The sequence below is a fragment of the Suricata suricatta genome, chromosome 12 (genome assembly GCF_006229205.1).
Source record: "Suricata suricatta isolate VVHF042 chromosome 12, meerkat_22Aug2017_6uvM2_HiC, whole genome shotgun sequence".
NCBI classification, from domain to species: Eukaryota; Metazoa; Chordata; class Mammalia; order Carnivora; family Herpestidae; genus Suricata; species Suricata suricatta.
The window spans coordinates 82,389,837-82,407,854 of NC_043711.1; the positions used below are offsets into that span (position 1 = coordinate 82,389,837).

The window sequence follows — 18,018 nt, forward strand, 5'->3', positions numbered from 1 at the left end:
CGCCGGGGAAGCCGGGCTGTGTCAGGGTGGGGCTGCCGACTTCTAGGGCTTGTGTCCTCGTGTCCTTCTCTTGAGAAAGAGGCAGGGGCGTGGACGGAGGGCCCGGGACCAGAGCTGGAGCGGCGGGTGGGGCCAAGCTGAGGGAAGCCGTTCAGGGCACCCCCACCCCCGCGGGCTTCAGTGGTGCTGGCCGAGGGAAGGACTCGCGGCTGCGGGGCTCGCGCCGCTGTCAGTGCGGCGGGGCGCGCGAGCGGCGCGGGCACAGGGCGGGCATAGCTGTGAGAAGCTGAGGGGGCGGTAGCGGCGGCGGGGGCGACTCCCGCGCGTGTGCTCCGCTTCTCACGCCGCGGTCGGAGCCGCCTCCTTCCTCCTTCGCTCCCTCCCTTCCGCCCCGAGTGCGGCGGCACCGCCTCCTTCCGCGCCGCGCGGCTTCCTCCAGACCTCTTGGCGCGGGTGAGTGGGGGCCACGGGCGTCTCCTTAAGGGTGCGGGGGAGTGATCCTCGTTCCTTTTCGGCAGCCCACCTCTTCGCTCGAGTTCCTGCCTATTTTTAGAAACTCTTTCTTCGGCCATTCTGGGCGTCCCAGGAGCAGGAGTAACTCCCGGCCCCCTCCGCCCGCACCTCCTCCCCACACCCGGGCCCGCTGCCCCGGGTCGCTGGCCCGGCCCATCCCCGCCTGCCCCCCGGCCGCCTGGCTTTCCCTGGCCGATTCCTCCCCGCGGGCCGGGCCTGAGCCAGTAGTTGGCGGGGTGGGCCCTTGCCCGCTCGGAAGTTGGAGTCTTTGTGCTCGCGCCCCGCCCCACCGGTGAGGGGAGGAGGGAGGGGAGCGGAGGCCGCGCCGGGGAGGCCTGGGCGGGCTCGGTCCCGGCTCCGGCTCCGGCCCGGGCTTCTTCCGGCTCTCCCGCCCCACCCGGCTGGGTCTGCTGGCAACCGGAGGCGCGCAGAACTGGCCCTGCCTCGCTCCCCATGGGCCTGAGCTCCCGCCGCTGCCGGGCTCCTGGCACACCTTGGGGCTCGGAGAGGAGCAACAGCCCGTCCTCGAGCTGGGTTGATGTTCTGCAATTCACGCAGCCCTCTGTGCGGCCGAGCTTTAGTTTGTTCCTCCGTGAAATGGGGGAAAGAAAGTCTCCTTGCAGGATGCTTGTGGATTTAGGGAACTAATATGTGAGAGAAGTGTTTAATTCCAACAGGTACCATTTAGTGGACTTGACCAGGAACTTCGTAAGCCTTATTTCATTTAATGCTCACGACGGCCTTCTGGGGTTATCCCCCTTTACAAAAGCAAACATCAAGGCTCAGGGAGGTGAAATAATGTACTTAAAATCATAGTAGCCTTAGAAGTGTAAAGCCCTGGTACTAGTACCTGTTATTTGAGTGTGAGCGTGTGTAATCTCTCAGTGCAGAGAGGATTTTGACTTACCCTTGGGGCAAACCGTTAGATACGTAACTCCGTTTTCCCTGACTCCTAGGCTAATGTCCATTATGCTATGTATGAAATTCCATTCTGGGGATATGAGGGGTCCGAGGGAAAGGAAATTACTATGGATTTCTTGCTAGTATTGCCCGTTAGAATTTGATGAAGGTAGAGGACTCCAGATCTCAGGCACAACTGAAATTCTCTGGGGTTTTGGCTCAAGTCATTATAACAGGGCTATCCTTCATTTTGATTATAGCATATTCCTTACCCCAAACCTTGCGTGTTCTCTATAGTGGTTAGATTTATGGCTCCTGGTTGGGGGAGGGGAAGCAGGAAGTGGCTCAAGTCAAGTGCTTCAACTCCTGCCTTCAAATAGGGTTTTATTTTCAGATAAGACGAACAGGGATAAAAGTGAACTAAAATTAACTTTGGCAAGTGTTATGGTTTTACAGTGTGTTTGATCCCGGGTGGGGGAAGTGTCTAAAAACCAGGTAGGCCACATCTTGAAGTAGTTTCCAGGTGTTTGCATTAATTCTGGGGACTCTGGAGGTTTGTTGTGCTCTCCTCTTTACAAAGTTCTGAATTTAGAAGGTTCGGTATGTAGGAGCTGGAAGGAGTCTTACCATCTTGGTCTAACTTTTTTGTTTGCCTTGTCCCTTTTCCCTGTTAATTGAACACTGGAAAGAGGAAGTAAGTTGTCTAAATTCACAGACTGCCTTAATGACAAATCAGAACTAGAATTCCCAGTCTTCTGCTTTGCAGTCCAGCAGTAGTTACATTTCTACCATTTCTTGCCATTTGAAAAGGCAATAAATTACATATTCAGGTCTTAAGACCAGGAATCCTGAGTAAATTTAAATCACGAAGAAGTTGTTTAGTTCTAGCCACTCTCCATCCTTCAGGTTTTGTGTACAGGTGTACCAGTTCTCATTACTTTTGTTGTGTGGTACTTTATGGTTTATAGTACTCTTCTGAAATCATCTGATTTCATTTCTAATTAGTTCTTTGAGGGAGTTCTTAGAGTTTGCTTTACATTTCCTTTTTACAGCTATAATTGAGAATGGAGACACAGCAAGGTTGGGAACTTGCCTTTCTTAGATCACCAAATTAACAAGTGGTAAGGACAGGACGCCTTTCATGGACAGAAGATTTGATATGCTATCATAAATTGAGGCAGTTATTGTGGCTCTGTGAACCTGTTTACTTTTCTGTAAACTCAACAGGCTTGTGTGGGAACTGTGAGAAATGGCCATGAAAGTCTACTGCAGTAGTAGAAATAATAGCTAACATGAAGTGCTTACCGTATAGCAGTTCCTGGGCTTTCTGTGGGGTATCTCCTTTATTCCTCAGAGCAACGGTATTAATTAGGTATTATCCCTGGTTTACTGAGGAAGAAATAGGCTTAGAGAGGTTGTAGGACTTGCTCAGGATCACGGAACTGATAACTGCAGACAGTATAACTTAAAAATGTTTTTTAATGTTTTATTTATTTTTGATACAGAGAGAGACAGAGCATGAGAGGGGGTGGGGCAGAGAGAGAAGGAGACACAGAACCAGAAGCAGGCTCCAGGCTCTGAGCTAGCTGTCAGCACAGAGCCTGACGTGGGGCTCGAACCCACCAACGTGTGATCTGACCTGAGCTGAAGTCGGAGGCTTAACCAACTGAGCTACCTAGGCGCCCAGACAGTATAACTTTAAAGGTGGTGTGGGTGTTTTTGTTTTTGTAAAAATATATGTAACATAAAATTTACTATTTTAACCACTTTTTTTGGTCTTTATTTTATTTTGAGAGACAGAGACTGAGAGTGAGCGGGGGAGGGGCAGAGCAAGAGTGAGCGGGGGAGGGGCAGAGCAAGAGTGAGGAAAACACAATCTGAAGCAGGCTCCAGGCTCTGAGCTGTCAGCACAGAGCCCAATGTGGGGCTTGAACCCACAAACTGTGAGATCATGACCTGAGCTGAAGTGGGATGCTCAACCGACTGAGCCACCCAGGCGCCCCATATTTTAACCACGTTTGTAGGGACAGTTCTCTGGCATTAAGTGCATTCATACTGCTGTGCAGCCGTCACCACTATCCTTGCCTAGAACTTTTTTGTCTTCTCCAACTGAAACTGTGTACCCATTAAACACAAACCCCCTATTCCCTTCTCCCCCCAAGCCCCTGGCACCCACCATTCTATTTTCTGTCTCTGAATTTGACTACTCTGGGTACCTTATCGAAGTGAGAGTATACATATTTTGTCCATTTGTGACTAGCAAAGCTGGCACTCTTTGTGCCTCCCTCTTCCTCAGGGTGCTTTGTAAATGCAAAACGATTAGCTCTGATCTGCTGTAGGGTGTGGTGTGCATCCCCAGCGTGGGAACAGAGGCCTGGTTGTACCTTTGGGTAAGCTTCTTGCCCCCCTTTCCTCTATTTTGTGGATTGAAGTTACTTATCACTGAAGCCTGTTTTGGAGATCTGTGTTGCCCCTTCTGTATCTTCCAAAGTGACCTCTTACCCTTGAAATAGAACACAGAGGACTCTCCACCCTTGCCTTGTTTGCACCTGCCTTTCTGACTATCCAGTGTTTGGGCATATCAGGCTGCAGTGATCAAGAATAGCAGTGCTATGACAGCAGCTCGGATCAGGACTACTCAGGATGATTAAATGGATTACCTTTATGAAATGTTCTCTTTCTGTGCCCTCTTTCTATAAAGTCACACAAGTGGGATTAGCTTTGGGTTCCTAGAGGGTGTTTATGAATACTCATTGTTTGCAGGTGGTTAAGATGGAGGTAAATGCATTTAGCCTTTCAGAATTCCCTCTGGTTTGACTTTTTCCCTTTCTATGTGTCCCGGAGATGGTGGGGTGGTGGAATGTGGTGTTTGTGAAGGATAGTTGGAATTTTGTCCCGATACCTACGGGAGGGTGGGAGTGGGAGGTATTCTAGAGGTGGGTAATCGGACACCAAACAGGGGGCGCCTGGGTGGGTCAGCTGGTTAGGCGTCCAGCTTTGGCTCAGGTCATGATCTCACAGTTTGTGGGTTCGAGCCCCGTGTTGGGCTCTGTGCTGACAGCTAGCTCACAGCCTGGAGCCTGCTTCAGATTCTGTATTTCCCTTTCTCTTTGATCTTCCCTTGCTCGCGCTGTCTCTCTGTCTCTCAAAAATAAATAAAAAACATTAAAAAAAATTTTTAAAAAGTAGGGCACCAAACAGATCTGAGCATGTTGCATTTTTCTTAAAAAGATCTGATGGCTTAACATTGCCTATGTATTAAGTCCAAACCCCTGAATGTGATAATGTCATAATGTTTTGAATTATTTATTGGTAGGGTCTTGTAGATGAGGAACTTTAAAGTCCCGTTCTGGGGGCACCTGGGTGGCTCAGTCCGTTAAGCATCTGTCTCTGGCTCAGGTCATGATCTTACGGTTCGTGGGTTCGAGCCCCATGTCGGGTTCTGTGCTGACAGCTCAGAGCCTGGAGCCTGTTTCAGATTCTGTGTCCCCCTCTCTCTGCCCCTCCCCTACTGGTGCTCTGTCTCTGTCTCAAAAAACTATTAAAAAAAACCAAAGTCTCGTTCTGGCTACCTGTTGATTTCATTTTATTGGACACTTCATTATTGGGAAGTTTTCCGTTTATAGGAAAATTATTAAGCATCTGCCATGCACAGTCCTAAGCTTGGGGATTTGGGTCTATATAGCATCATGGGGAAGGCAGGCAAGGAAACAGGCCACATGAGAAGTGTTGTGAATCGGGATAAACAGTATGAGAGCATAGAGAAATGGTTACTAACCCAGCCTTGGAGGCTTCTTCAGAGAAGTTGACTAAGCCCAGATCTCAAGAAAAACAGAGACATAAGGCAGGAGGAAAAGAGATATGGAGAGTTGAGGAGGAGACAAAGATAAGACTAGGCCGAAAGAATAGCAAGTTTAGAGATGGTGGTGGTAATAGGTAAGGCTTTTGGACATTTACTGTGTTTATCAGGTACTACTCTTAAACAGTTAACATGTGTTTACTCCTTTCTTCTATAACCACCCTGAGAAGTACATACTATTATTCCCATTCTGTAGGTGAGGAACAGACCCAGAGGGGTTAAATACATCTCTCAGGTTTCTCAAGATTCTTGAATGGATCATAAAACAAAAGATGGGTGAATGTGGCCCTAGATGAGAGGAGACTGGTAACATAGGTAGAGCAGAAGCCAAGTCATGAAAGAGGCTTGTTGCCCAGATTGAGGGGTTTGAACTTCATATCAAAGTGGGCATTTTAGAAGGCTCACTGACTACTTGTTTGGGGAGTGGACTGGAGGGCTAGAATATCATGGGCGAAAAAGACCAGTTAGGAAGATGCTATTCTGGTAATACAGGTAGGAGATGATGATGTTTCCAGTAGAGAGAGAGAGTGGGAGTGTGTATATGTATAGAAGGAATTGAGCAGTGAGACACAAAGATTATTGATGTCGAGAGTAAGCGAGAAATCAGGGGTGACTTCTAGATTTCTACCTGGTGCAGTTTTGTAGATGAGGGTGCTGATTATTGAGGTGAGGACACAAGAGAGGGGTGGATTTCTCATGCAGGGTCTTGTATCTGCTTTCATTTACCTTCTCGTTAAGGGTCCTAGTTCTCCATTAGGAGGGTGGGGGCTGGGGGCATGGGTGAGGGAGAGGTATTGCACAACACATCTGGTAACTATTCCTGACTAAACTGGGTGATGTAAACCCTAGTTTCTTAAAAAAAAATTTTTTTTTTAATGTTTTATTTATTTTTGATACAGAGAGAGACAGCATGAGAGGGAGAGGGGAAGAGAGAGAAGGAGACACAGAACCTGAGGCAGGCTCCAGGCTCTGAGCTAGCTGTCAGCACAGAGCCTGACACGGGGCTCAAACCCACGACCATGAGATCATGACCTGAGCTGAAGTCGGAGGCCTAACCAACTGAGCCACCCAGGCGCCCCAACACTAGTTTCTTTTTTTCCCTTCTTAAAAAAAAATGTATTTATTTGGAGTGAGAGGGGAGGGGCAGAGAGAGATGGAGAGAGAATCGCAAGCAGCTTCAGTGTGCTCTTAGCGCAGAGCCAGACTCAGGGCCTGAACTCATGAACCATGGGATCATGACCCAAAAGTCAGATGCTTGATCAACTGAGCCACCCAGGTGCCCCAACACTAGTTTAGAAAAGGAGGAAATATTAGATCCTAGACATCCAGGCCCTGCGTAGCCCTGAAGATTGCTTATGTTAAGCCATGAACAGCTTACATTTTCTTCAGATACCGTCCTTTGGTACTGCTCTCTCCATGTGCTACTGTGACCCTCTCTAAGTCACTTGTGTTTACTACTTGCTAGGCACTGGGGAAACAAAGTTGAGTAAAACAGGAGCTTGCATCCAGAAAGGCAGCAGATCTCAGTAGCTTAGCTAACAGTGGTGGAGGCACTGGGTGGAGGTTGGGGTGAGGCAGGTCGGGGTGAGGCAGGTCGGGGTGGGACCTGAGGGGGAGGGACCAAGAGGGATTTTTGTTGATTCTAGATGGTGATTTAGACAATATATCTCTTAGAGAGGTATTTTCTTTATTCCTTTCTCTCTTCCCCATTCTTAGGCAGTGGTGGTGGTGGTGGTAATAGTAAAGATAGGAGGGTTTTCATATGAATGTTTTTAAAAACAGGTTTTTAAGTTTCAGACCTGAGATGGGGTACTGCTCTTGGACTCTCCGGACGAGAGAGAGGGAACAGTGGGATAAGCTGGGAACCTAGTCACAAGCCTGAAGATCATTTAGTCTGGTCCCTGCTGTTAATTCAGTTTGTGGGTTTGGCCAAACCCCTTTCCTTTTCTGGCACCATCTTATGGTAAAATAGTCTCAGAGCTCCCTGAAATTCTGTAAAGGCCCAGAGGGTAGGAGCTGGGGGCAAAAATTGATTTTTGAGGTTCCTCTCTAGTCACCTTCCCCTCCCTGCTTAAATCAATAGCTAGAGATGGGCATCTGTCCAAATATCATTAGTTATCTTTTCCATTTCTATAACACCCCCCACCCCTCATTTTTTTTTTAGTTTTAGTATCTTTCTCTCACTCATAATTGCCTTCCTGTGTATAAATGGCTATACCTCATCGGAGGAGGGGTGGAGGTATGGAATGTATCACTAGGTTCTATTCTATATCTCCAAACGTTCATTCAGGCTGTCCATTGCTCTCTGTACAGGGTTAGGGGTGTGGAGATTGTGGTCAAAGTTTTTCCTTCCTTCCCTTCCTTAATGTTCATTCATTTATCTTTGAGAGACAGAGAGAGAGAGCGAGAGAGTGTGCGAGCGAGCAGACGAGCATGTGACTGGGGAGGGGACAGAGAGAGAGAGAGAGAGAGTCCTAAGCAGGCTTCATGCTGCCAGCACAGAACTGGATTCAGGGCTTGAACTCGTGAACTGCGAGATCATGACCTAAGCCAAAACCAAGAGTTGAATTCTCAGCTGACTGAGCCACTGAGTTGTCCTGAATACTTAGAGAGTTTCTGACACTCAGACATAATGTATTTGAAGTGCTCTACTGACTAAAGTGCACATCTGGCTATTCTTCTCACACGCCCAGTGTTGCTCCACCGCGGGAAATAGCGGTTAGGCTTTTGATGCTTGCCAGAGTCATGTAAATTGTAATTACCTGATATTCTCTGGGATCTGTCTTCCTGTCTAAAACAAGGGGGTTGGACTAGATAATCTTGGATGATATTTTTACCTCTTCATAGTACGAATTTCTAGTTTTATGGAAGTGACTTAAGAAATCATCTCTTGAAGGAGAAAGGTTTTGTTAGAGCATTGAGAATATGTCAGAGGGTTAAATTCTGGGTTCACGGGCACCTTCAGTATATAAGCGGATATTACTTTTTAGAGTGGACAGATTGCTGAAAAATTGCTTGTGAGATGAATTTATCAGATTGTCTGCTGAGCTTCATTATAAACTTGAAGCTGTTGTCCCATGGACAAACTTGGAGTCTAAGGACTATAAATTATATTTAAATGTTTGGCAGACTGTTTAAAATCATAGAATAAAGAGGAAAAAAAAAACCTCTGTAAGATTCCCAAACTATACTGGAAAAACACTCTACCAGAAATTTGCATTTCCTTAGAGCTTTAGCTTTATGAGGTAGATGCCTCTGTTGAGGTTACCTGACCCTTCAAATGCCATCTGTAGACTGAATAGCTCTGTTTGTTTGTTAGGGTGAGAATCATTGCATGCTTTTTTCCAAGGCCAGGTTTATAAGCTTAATATTACTGGCCAGGTTTTCTTCATTCCATAGGCATTTACCTGGTATTTAGCGGTCTCCTGTTTGTTTTATTAAGGATTTTACTAAATCTAGTTAGTTACTGTTTGCATGGTGTCTGTTGATCTGTTTGTCTAATTTTCTTTGTAATTCTTTGTGCTAGTGAAAGCAAACTCAGCAGTAGATTTAAAGGAATCATTTCCATAACTCATTATTTCTCTAGGTCTGGGTTTCCTTTTAACCCTAACACCTAACCCCTAACCCCTAATCCCTAACCCTATGGAAGTAGGATCATGCTATACTGAGAAGTCAAATGTTGCCTGCTTACACGGACCATTGGGACTTTGTTCTTCCAGATAGCTATAAGCTGGCACTGAGGAATGGTGTTGTCAATGTAGTAATAATAGCTATGCCTGAATCAGAATCAGTCGAACACAATACCTTTTCTTCAGGCCTTAAAGACTCACCCTAAATTGGTTTTCACATAAATTAAAATCAGCTATTGCTAAAATTAGGGTCTTGGTAGAGTTACCGTATTTGAATAGGCTACCTAGCTGTGATAGCATGATTATGCATATGCAACTGCCTTTCATCCCAAAGTTCACCCATTCTTTTCCAGGAAGTTGGAGTACCTGCTATGTGTTCTCTCTATGGAGAACATAAAAATGAAGCAAGACCTGATTCTTGCCCTCAAATTACTTTCAGTTTTGAGAGAAGTACAGTAGATCCTAGCTGTTGCTTACCCCTGCTGCCCTGACCCAGATATTTGGGTTGAGGATTCAGACTAGAAATAACAGAATTGATGGATGTGTCACTAGGCAAGGAGACCTTTTTGAATATCTGACTTCCACTGTTTTGCCCCTCTTTATTCTCTGTTGCTGAGGTATCCCAGACGCAGTATGTGAAGTCAAGAACATTAGGGTAGGGGACAACATTGTCCTTCAGGTTTGGGTGTCCAGACATCTGTCTAGTGCATTCCCTATTCTCTTCACATCAGTTCTCTGGCTGGCTTCCAGAAAGATTTGATATTGTCTAGCTTCTTATTTAGGAAGGAAGAAAATGAAGTTCAATGTTGGATTATTTTAAGTTTTATTATACTCTACTTTGAAATAAAATAGCTCTCTATTTTGCTTGTAGGTGAATTATTTGAGGTGTGGTTTCTGGCATTTGCTCAATTTGTGACTTATTAATTGTGATTAAATTGTGGTTCTTGAAGCCCACCACCACTGTCTCTTCCAGTCTTTGAACACTTTGCAGCCTGGAGCCCTAAGGAAATGGAGGGAACATCGAGCTTACCCTGATCTTGAAGGGCTCTTCCTCTTTTTCTGGCTCCTACACTCAAAAAAGAAATGTTCTTTGGATGTTGTGTTGTGTTCCAACAATTTAGCATTGCCTGTGAGGTCTACAGGAGAAGGAAATGTGCCTGTGCCTGTCCTCGAAGGTTGGAGATAATATTGAAATCAGTTATCCAAACTGTGTGGAACCCATTGAATGCCTTCTTGGTGCTGTGAGGAATGTAAACATGTGTAACATATTCTTGACTTCAGGGAACCTGTGGTCTCTTTGGGGAGATAAGATATGTATCTGACAATAAGCCAGTTTGGTGTAGATAGCTTGATTTGGACAACTAAGGTCTACTGGTGTTCTGTGGCACTATTTTGGCCAGGTGTAAAATGGGGCTAATATTCCATAATTTCCTCACAATAGCATCTAATACAAGTTAGGTAATTTTATTAAAAGTAAAAATGGTACATGATAAAATCAGCTGATGCAATTTACATGTGGATTTATAATGAATATATATATGTATGTATATATATATATATATATATATGTATACATAATATGTGAAGAATACATCAACTTATTTGTCAGAGTTAGTGGGCAAATGGCAGCCTTCTCCATAGAAGGAATGATCTCTTTGGGCTGGAGTGATCAGAAGAGTGGTCTGAATCAGCCTCTAGGACTGGAGAAAGAATGATGGAAGCATTTAGACAGGGGGGCATTGATGAGGCAAAAGTCTAGGAAAAACTTAACAGGGAGAGCAGTTAGTGTTCTCCAGCCTCAAGTTACAGGGTAGGTGTGTGTTCAGTGTTAGTAGTTATTACCAGTTTTCAAAGGCATACCAGATCACACTCTTGTTAGTGGTATAGGAGAGATTCCTGTTGTTCCACGTCCAGGTCAACATCTTAGCATTCTCTATCTTTTTCATTTTAGTCCTGCTGGTTTGTGTGTAGTTACAGAATTGTGTTTTATAACCATAGTACGAACTCTTAAATAGCAATACCATGAAGAGTAATTGGGATTTCAGAGAAGGGAGAGATTGCTTCATTTGTGGGTGTGTGGTGCCCAGGGAGCATGTAAGGTGGACTGAGCATTTCACTGGGCTTTGTAGGATAAAGATAGTGACTGTACATTATCTGGGACCACTTCAATTTGTAATGTTCTGTCTGGTTGTCCTTAGTAAATTATGAAACACCAGTATTTCTGTGTCTGGACTCTATCTGCTAGATACCCTGAAATCTTTTCTCAATTGCTTTGTCCCTCCCTCTCCCTTCCCCTACCCCATTTTCCCAGAGTGTGTGGTCACAGGAGATTTTAGGCTGTAGAGATGTAGAGAGGACATTGTGTATGATAGGAACAACTTGAACAGAAATGCATGAGTGACTAAACTGAATGGCATCCCTATTCTTGCTAATGAGCTGAGGGGGGAGGATGTGTCCATACTTTAAGAGATGGGTGGTGATTCCTTCTCATAGCCTTCTGAGGTAGGTGGAAAAGGTCTACTGTTCCCAAGCCAATTTGTATTTAAACTGGATAGGATGAGAATGACCTCTTTGCCTATAATTACATCATTTCTGGAAATAAATTAATCCAGCAAACAGTCATACTTGAAGAATGTCAAAAGAAAGTTTGTCTTCTCTTAAAAGAAAGGGGGAGGCGGTGAGAGGGGAATACCAAAACCTAAAGAGCTTAGTCTCTCAGAGCTCATCTATTACTTGTATATTTGCTCAGGGAAAAATTGCCATTTTTTTGGTCAGCTTTTATCCTGCTGGGTGGACTCTAGCTGGGTGTTTATTTTCTGTAGTTTTACCAAATCACTTTGAAGGCTGGTGTGAACATTGATCATTTCTTAGAGCCTTTCCTCTTTGTTCTGTCAGCAAATATTAGAAAATGTACCTTAAATTACCTGGTTGGGGGAAATGAGGTGGCCCTGCCTGCTCCCAGAGAGCAGCACTTCCATGTTAAACGTCAGTTGTTAGGTCCTGATCCTGTGTCAGGCCCTGGGGTATTTGTCAGCAGAGACTGAGCTGCCACTGGGGACTTATACCAGAGGGTAGTTAGGCCTTCTGTCAAGGACACTAGTTGAGTACTTGATTAAAAATCTGATCTAGGTTCTAAACCCTGTTTCATATTAATCATTGCTGCCGTGTTTCGGGTGCCCACTGTGTTGACATATCATGCTTGGTACCTTGTGTTATACTAATAGAGCTGATGTTTATTTAAAGTTACTATGTGCTAAGCTCTTTGTGTATGTATAGAAATCTTTATAAATCCCATAATATAAGACCTATGTGTGTAAATTTACATATCATTTACATATGTAAATTTTATATATCATGTATAAGTCTGTCTTTATATAAAAATCATTTATTCTCACCTGAAACTTAAGAAGTAGGTTCTGTTGATCCTCCTCATATAGATAGGAAACTGAGACACCAGGAGATTAAGAAATACATTTGTCACACTGCCAGTAAATGAAGTTGCCAGGATTTAAACCTAACCAATTTATTTTTAATATGGAAAAATTTAAACATTCACAAAATAGAATAGATTAATCAAGCCTGATGTACTTATCACTCAGCTTCAATCCATGGTCAGTCATACTTCGTTTATACCCCTGCCTACTTCTCTCATCATGTGCTTTGAGGAAAACCTCAGATATCATATTTTATCCTTAAATATTTCACAACATATTTCTGAAGGAAGCCTTTATTTTAGTATTTTTTTTAATGTTTTATTTATTTTTTGATACAGAGAGACAGAGCATGAGAGGGGGAGGGGCAGAGAGAGAGAAGGAGACACAGACATGGAAGCAGGCTCCAGGCTCTGAGCTAGCTGTCAGCACAGAGCCCGACGTGGGGCTCGAACCCACGAGCGTGAGATCTGACCTGAGCCGAAGTCGGACTGAGCCACCCAGGCCCCCCTGAAGGATGACTTTAAAATACAACTGCAGTGGCACCTGATTGGCTCAGTTGGTAGGGCATGTGACTTGATCTCAGGGTTGTGAGTTCCAGCCATACGTTGAGGGCTGTTTGTTTTTAAAAAAAACAAACAAAACAAGACAAAATACAAAATACAACTACAGTGCCATTTTCATACCTTATAAGATTTAACAATTCCTTAATATCCTCAAAATCCAGATTGTGTTCAAATTTCCAGTTACCTCATAAATATCACAATCTTATTTTTACAGTTTGTTTAACTTAGGATTCATATAAGATGCACACAAAATAATTGGTTGTTACATCTTTTATGTCTCTTTTTTAATGTTTTTTATTTTCGAGAGACAGAGAGAGACAGCATGAGCAGGGGAGGGTCAGAGAGAGGGGGATACACAGAATCTGAAGCAGGCTGCAGGCTCTGAGCTGTCAGCACAGAGCCCGATGTGGGGCTTGAACCCACGAACCATGAGATCATGACCTGAGCCGAAGCCAGAAGCCAGACGCTTAACCGGCTGAGCCACCCAGGTGCCCCTATGTCTCTTTTTAAAAAAAAAAAAAATTATTTATTTATTTTGAGAGAGTGTGTGTGTGAGCAAGCAGGAGAGGGGCAAAGAGAGAGAGAGAGGGAAGGAGAGAGAATCCCAAGCAGGCTCCCCACTGTCAGCCTAGAGTCTGATGCAAGATTTCTTCCCACCAACCATGAGATCATGACCTGAGCTGAAATCAAGAGTCTGTCATTCAGCTGAATGAGCCACATAGGTGCCCTCTAAGTCTCTTTCAATTTGTAAGTTCACTTCTGTGTGGTTTTTGTTGTTATTAACCTTTATTTGTTGAAGTAATTGGATTGTTTTCCTTGTAGAGTTTTTCATGTTCTGAATTTCCTATAAATTTATGGTTGTATCTAAGGGACAAATGTGTCCTAATCCTCATGGCAACTCTACAAAAATAGGTATTCTTGTTTTGCAGATCAGAAAACAGACTGAGAAAGGTTGGGTGACTTGCCTAGGGATTCCCAGCAACCTTGGATTTAAACACAGACCTTGCCTCCAAAGCCTTTGTTCTTTGCTTTTTTCCACTCATCCATTCTCCAAGCTTGGGCAAATCATTTTAAGTTTTCTGGGCCTTAGTCTCGTTGCTATGTAAAGTGATAAATCTTACAGGAGTAGTAGTTTATGTGTCTGTGACCATTTGAGTGTCTACCATGTGATGGCATGGTACTAGATACTGTGGGTGATACTCAGATGATTATGTCTTCAGTGAGCAGGTAGTCAGCCAGGGACTCTAGACCATACCCTGTTTCAGTCATGGAGCCTGTTTTGGACATGGTGGGGCTACAGGAGCTTCCTAACCAGCCTTTTTGTCTTGTCCTCTTTCATGCCATACTCTCTTCCCTGCTGCCAGGAGCTTTTCTCTAAAAACCATTTTTGTTATGTATTCCCCTGCTCATAAATCTAATTTGAGGGGCTTGGTAAATAAGAAACAAAGTTTTTCCAGCAATAAACCTTCCCTCCTTCAGTTGAGTTACTATTTCAAGGGCAGCTGGTCTTTTTTTCCTTTTGTTTGGCAAAGGTGTTATTGCTTTTATGGAAATGCAGAGGGAATCTGGAGGTGATAGAAAAATTATGGAATAAAGCATGGCAGTGCCATCTTGATTCATGGGAGAGCATGCATTTATCATTGTACTTACTGTTCACTCCAAGGACATCTTGCTGTAATGGAGTAGTTGTGGTCTTTTGCAAAGAAAAAGAACTTTTGGTTACGAAGTTCAGGGATAAAAGTTTTAAAGATATCCCTTTAAGGGGAACCAAGCTGCTGAACTTTCATTTTATTGGCTAGCCAAGCCACTAAATTGGATGCAGTATATAGAATTGAAGTCATGTAGAACAGTGGCTTGGGTCTATAGTAATTTGGGTGGCAGACAGTCAGCACGGGGGTCCAGGCCAACATAAAACTGTAAGTAGTAAAGTCCAAAGTCCAGAGTAGTAAGCCTCAGGGCATTTGTAGCCCTAGAGAGCCTTGTATGTAATAGGTACCTAATGTCTTTAAATGTTTCTTAAAAATATTTTTTTGATAGTGGATTAAGACAAAGAAGGCTGTGGAATCATGGTTTCTACTTATTTATTTTATTTTAAGGGAGCATGAGCATGCAAGTGGGGAGGGGCAGAGAGAGAGAATCCCAAGCAGGCCAGATCTCGATGTGGGACTCGAACTCATGAACCGTGAGATCATGACCTGAGCCAAAAGTCCCAACGCTTAACTGACTGAACCACCCAGGCGTCCCTGGAATCATGGGTTCTAAAGCTCAGGAGCCAAGTAGTCCAGAATTCTGGATAGCTCCTAGAAAAAGCAGTTCCATTGACAAATTTTGGAGTCCTTAGGGGACTCCTAAATCCTTTCTGTTCAGAAGTATTCAGAGGATCTTACCTCTAGATCAGGGATTGCAAACTGGCAGCCCCTTGGGTTGAGTCTGGCCTGCATACATATTTTGTTTGACTTGACCTGCAGTGTTTTTCTGTTTTGTTTTAAGTTGGACCCCAGTCTGTGGAGATTGGGGCTGCCTTTCAGTGGAGATACCTTGTATGAGATCCGTGGTCCTGGCATGTAGGCTATGAGGGTAACTGATTTCTCCTGAAGAGGGAGGAGGGTTTTTTGAGGAAGTAGCAGGGGCTGGAACAACTTTCCTGTTCACAGAAGTGGGAATAGCCCCCTGCTATTCCTTTTTTTTTTTTTTTTTTTTTAACGTTTTTATTTATATTTGAGAGAGAATCTGAGCAGGGGAGGTACGGGGAGAGAGGGAGACAGAATCTGAAGCAGGCAGCAGGCTCCGAGCTGTCAGCACAAAGCCTGATGTAGGGCTCAAACTCAGAGTGTGAGACCATGACCTGAGCTGAAGTCAGATGCCCAATGGAATGAACCACCCAGGTGCCCCAGCCCCCAGCTATTCTTTAGACGGCTTCAGCCCCTGAGCCCTCTACCAGGGACTCCCTGTGTTGGGATTCCTTGTGCACTGCCTGTTTAAGAAGCTTGTAGCTTGGATTTTTTTGGGCTTTGAGGCAAAGGGATATGGCTTTGTTCTTTGGGCAAATCTGTAGCACCAGCCCAGTTTGGCAAAATGCTTGTGTTTAAAGAATCACCTTCTTCATTTCTGCCTATCTCACACAGTGTTTCCTCATTGCCTGGCTTCTTTGTTCAGAGCATATTTGTTCTCAAGTTTGTCAAAGCCCTCACCATTTTCTCTTGTCTCTGTGATACCCAAGCCTAGTGCCAATCACCATTTATTTATCATCAGACTAGTACTTTTTTTCTCTGAAACACTTGGTTACCTGTACTTACTTTTGCTACCTTCTTGGTCCTTTTGGGCCAACCCCGCTCTAGATGGAACTCTTTAATATTAAAGGGACTTTGCCCAGTTACAGTGCTTTTAGTCTGCTGGTGCTAGATGAACTATCTTCATTTTATTAGAAACTTTTGGTGTCCCTGTTGGCTAGTAAGTTTGTCTCTTTGGTTGTCTCAGGTCTTCGCCAGGACAACAAACAGTCAAGACTCAGTGAAACTTGTCCTTGTAAAATAAGCATTTTTTTTTTTTTTTTGGCAATCTCTAACACTCAAGCTAGAGGGAAAGTGGGTCCTGATGCCTCATGAAAGAAACCGTGGCATCTAATACAAAACTGTTTTATTTAGGAGTTAGTCTCTGGTCTTTGTCCCACCTAGCTGCAAAGAGCAGCAAGCAGCTCCCGTTGTGTTGAAAGTAGTTGACTTTTTCTGAGTAAGTGACTTCTTGCTGCCTGTTCGCTTTGGCGTCTTGTAATGTAACATCATCATCTAGTATGTGGCATATCGTGGCAATTTCTGTGACAACTGATCATGATATCCTGGATGAGGGGAGGAATCTAATACATGTTAGGAACTCAAAAAGGATATTGGACTAAGTTCTTATAACGCTAGTAGAATTTTGAGCTGGAAAGGACTTTTCAGCAGCAAAAGCCTAATTAAACCTTTTCCTTTCACAGACCAGTCCCTATTTGAGATCCTTAGCTTAGTGTTTCTTGGTGCTCTCTATTCTGTATAGCTTTTTCCCATTATATCTCACTGGACCATGAGCTCTACAAAGGCAGGAACCATGTCTGTCTTGTTAATTACTGTTTTTCCCATTGTTTACCATAGGATGTTGAGTACTTTTTGAGTGGATAAAACTATGTCAAAATTTCTCAAATTGGGACACATGGCTGAGTATTGGATGATTTGTGAAGTCATAGGATAAAACATACCTTTCTGAGGTGTTAATGTACTCTGGTTTTTTGAGGTTGGATTAGTTTAAATATAACTAGTAATTGAAAGGTTTACTCTTATATTAAATCATATTAGCATGAATTTCATGAGAAGGTATCAGATAAATTACAGGATTGCAGTAGGCCCTTTGACTTTTGCCTCAAAGGGTTTAAGTTGCCCAAAATGAGCTATATATATGTATATATATATACACACACACACACACATATACATTTTTTTATTTTATTTTTAAATTTTAATTTAATTTTTTTTTTGAGAGAGAGACAGAGAACAAGCTGGGGGTGGGGGGAGACACAGAATTTGAAGCAGCTCCAGGTTCCAAGCTGTTGGCACAGAGCCTGATGCGGGGCTCAAACTCACAAACTGTGAGATTGTGATAAGTTGGATGCTTAACCAACTGAGCCACCCAGGTGCCTCATTAGATATATTTTTTAAAGTTTATTCATTTTGAGAGAGAAAGAGATTGAGTGCAAGTGGGGGAGGGGCAGAGAGCAGGGGAGAGTGAATCCCAAGTAGGCTCTGTACGACTGGTACTCAATTTTGCGAGATCTCACAACCGTGAGATCATAACCTGAGTCAAAATCGAGTCGAACACTTAACCAACTGAGCCACTCAGGTGCCCTAGAAAACTAACTTTTTAAAAGCATGAGGTCTGATTTGAAATGCTAGCAGTTAATTCATAGGTTTTTAAACAAATTTGTGTGGGTAAAATAAAGCACATCCCTGGCTTGAGCATTTGTTTGTGACCTAGTAGATAAACAGGTCTGGGCAGGAACTAGACTTTGGACAGGGTCAAGTAGATCATGGTGCCAGGGACAGTTGTTATTCTGGGTTTGGCTTCTTGGCTTGAAACTGGCCATAGTTTGG

General features: G+C 43.9%; 1 protein-coding gene across 3 annotated transcripts in view; it reads left to right on the forward strand.

Moving 5' to 3' along the window:
* The first annotated feature begins 230 nt into the window (after positions 1-230).
* RALY (RALY heterogeneous nuclear ribonucleoprotein) overlaps positions 231-18,018 on the forward strand; it is an 82,409-nt gene continuing 64,621 nt past the window's right edge. The window contains exon 1 of one of the 3 annotated variants that reach the window (XM_029916878.1): positions 231-453. The gene's annotated coding sequence lies outside the window, so the exon portion shown is untranslated. The remainder of the gene's footprint in view (positions 454-18,018) is intronic. The other 2 variants (XM_029916877.1, XM_029916879.1) reach the window with 2 other exon arrangements.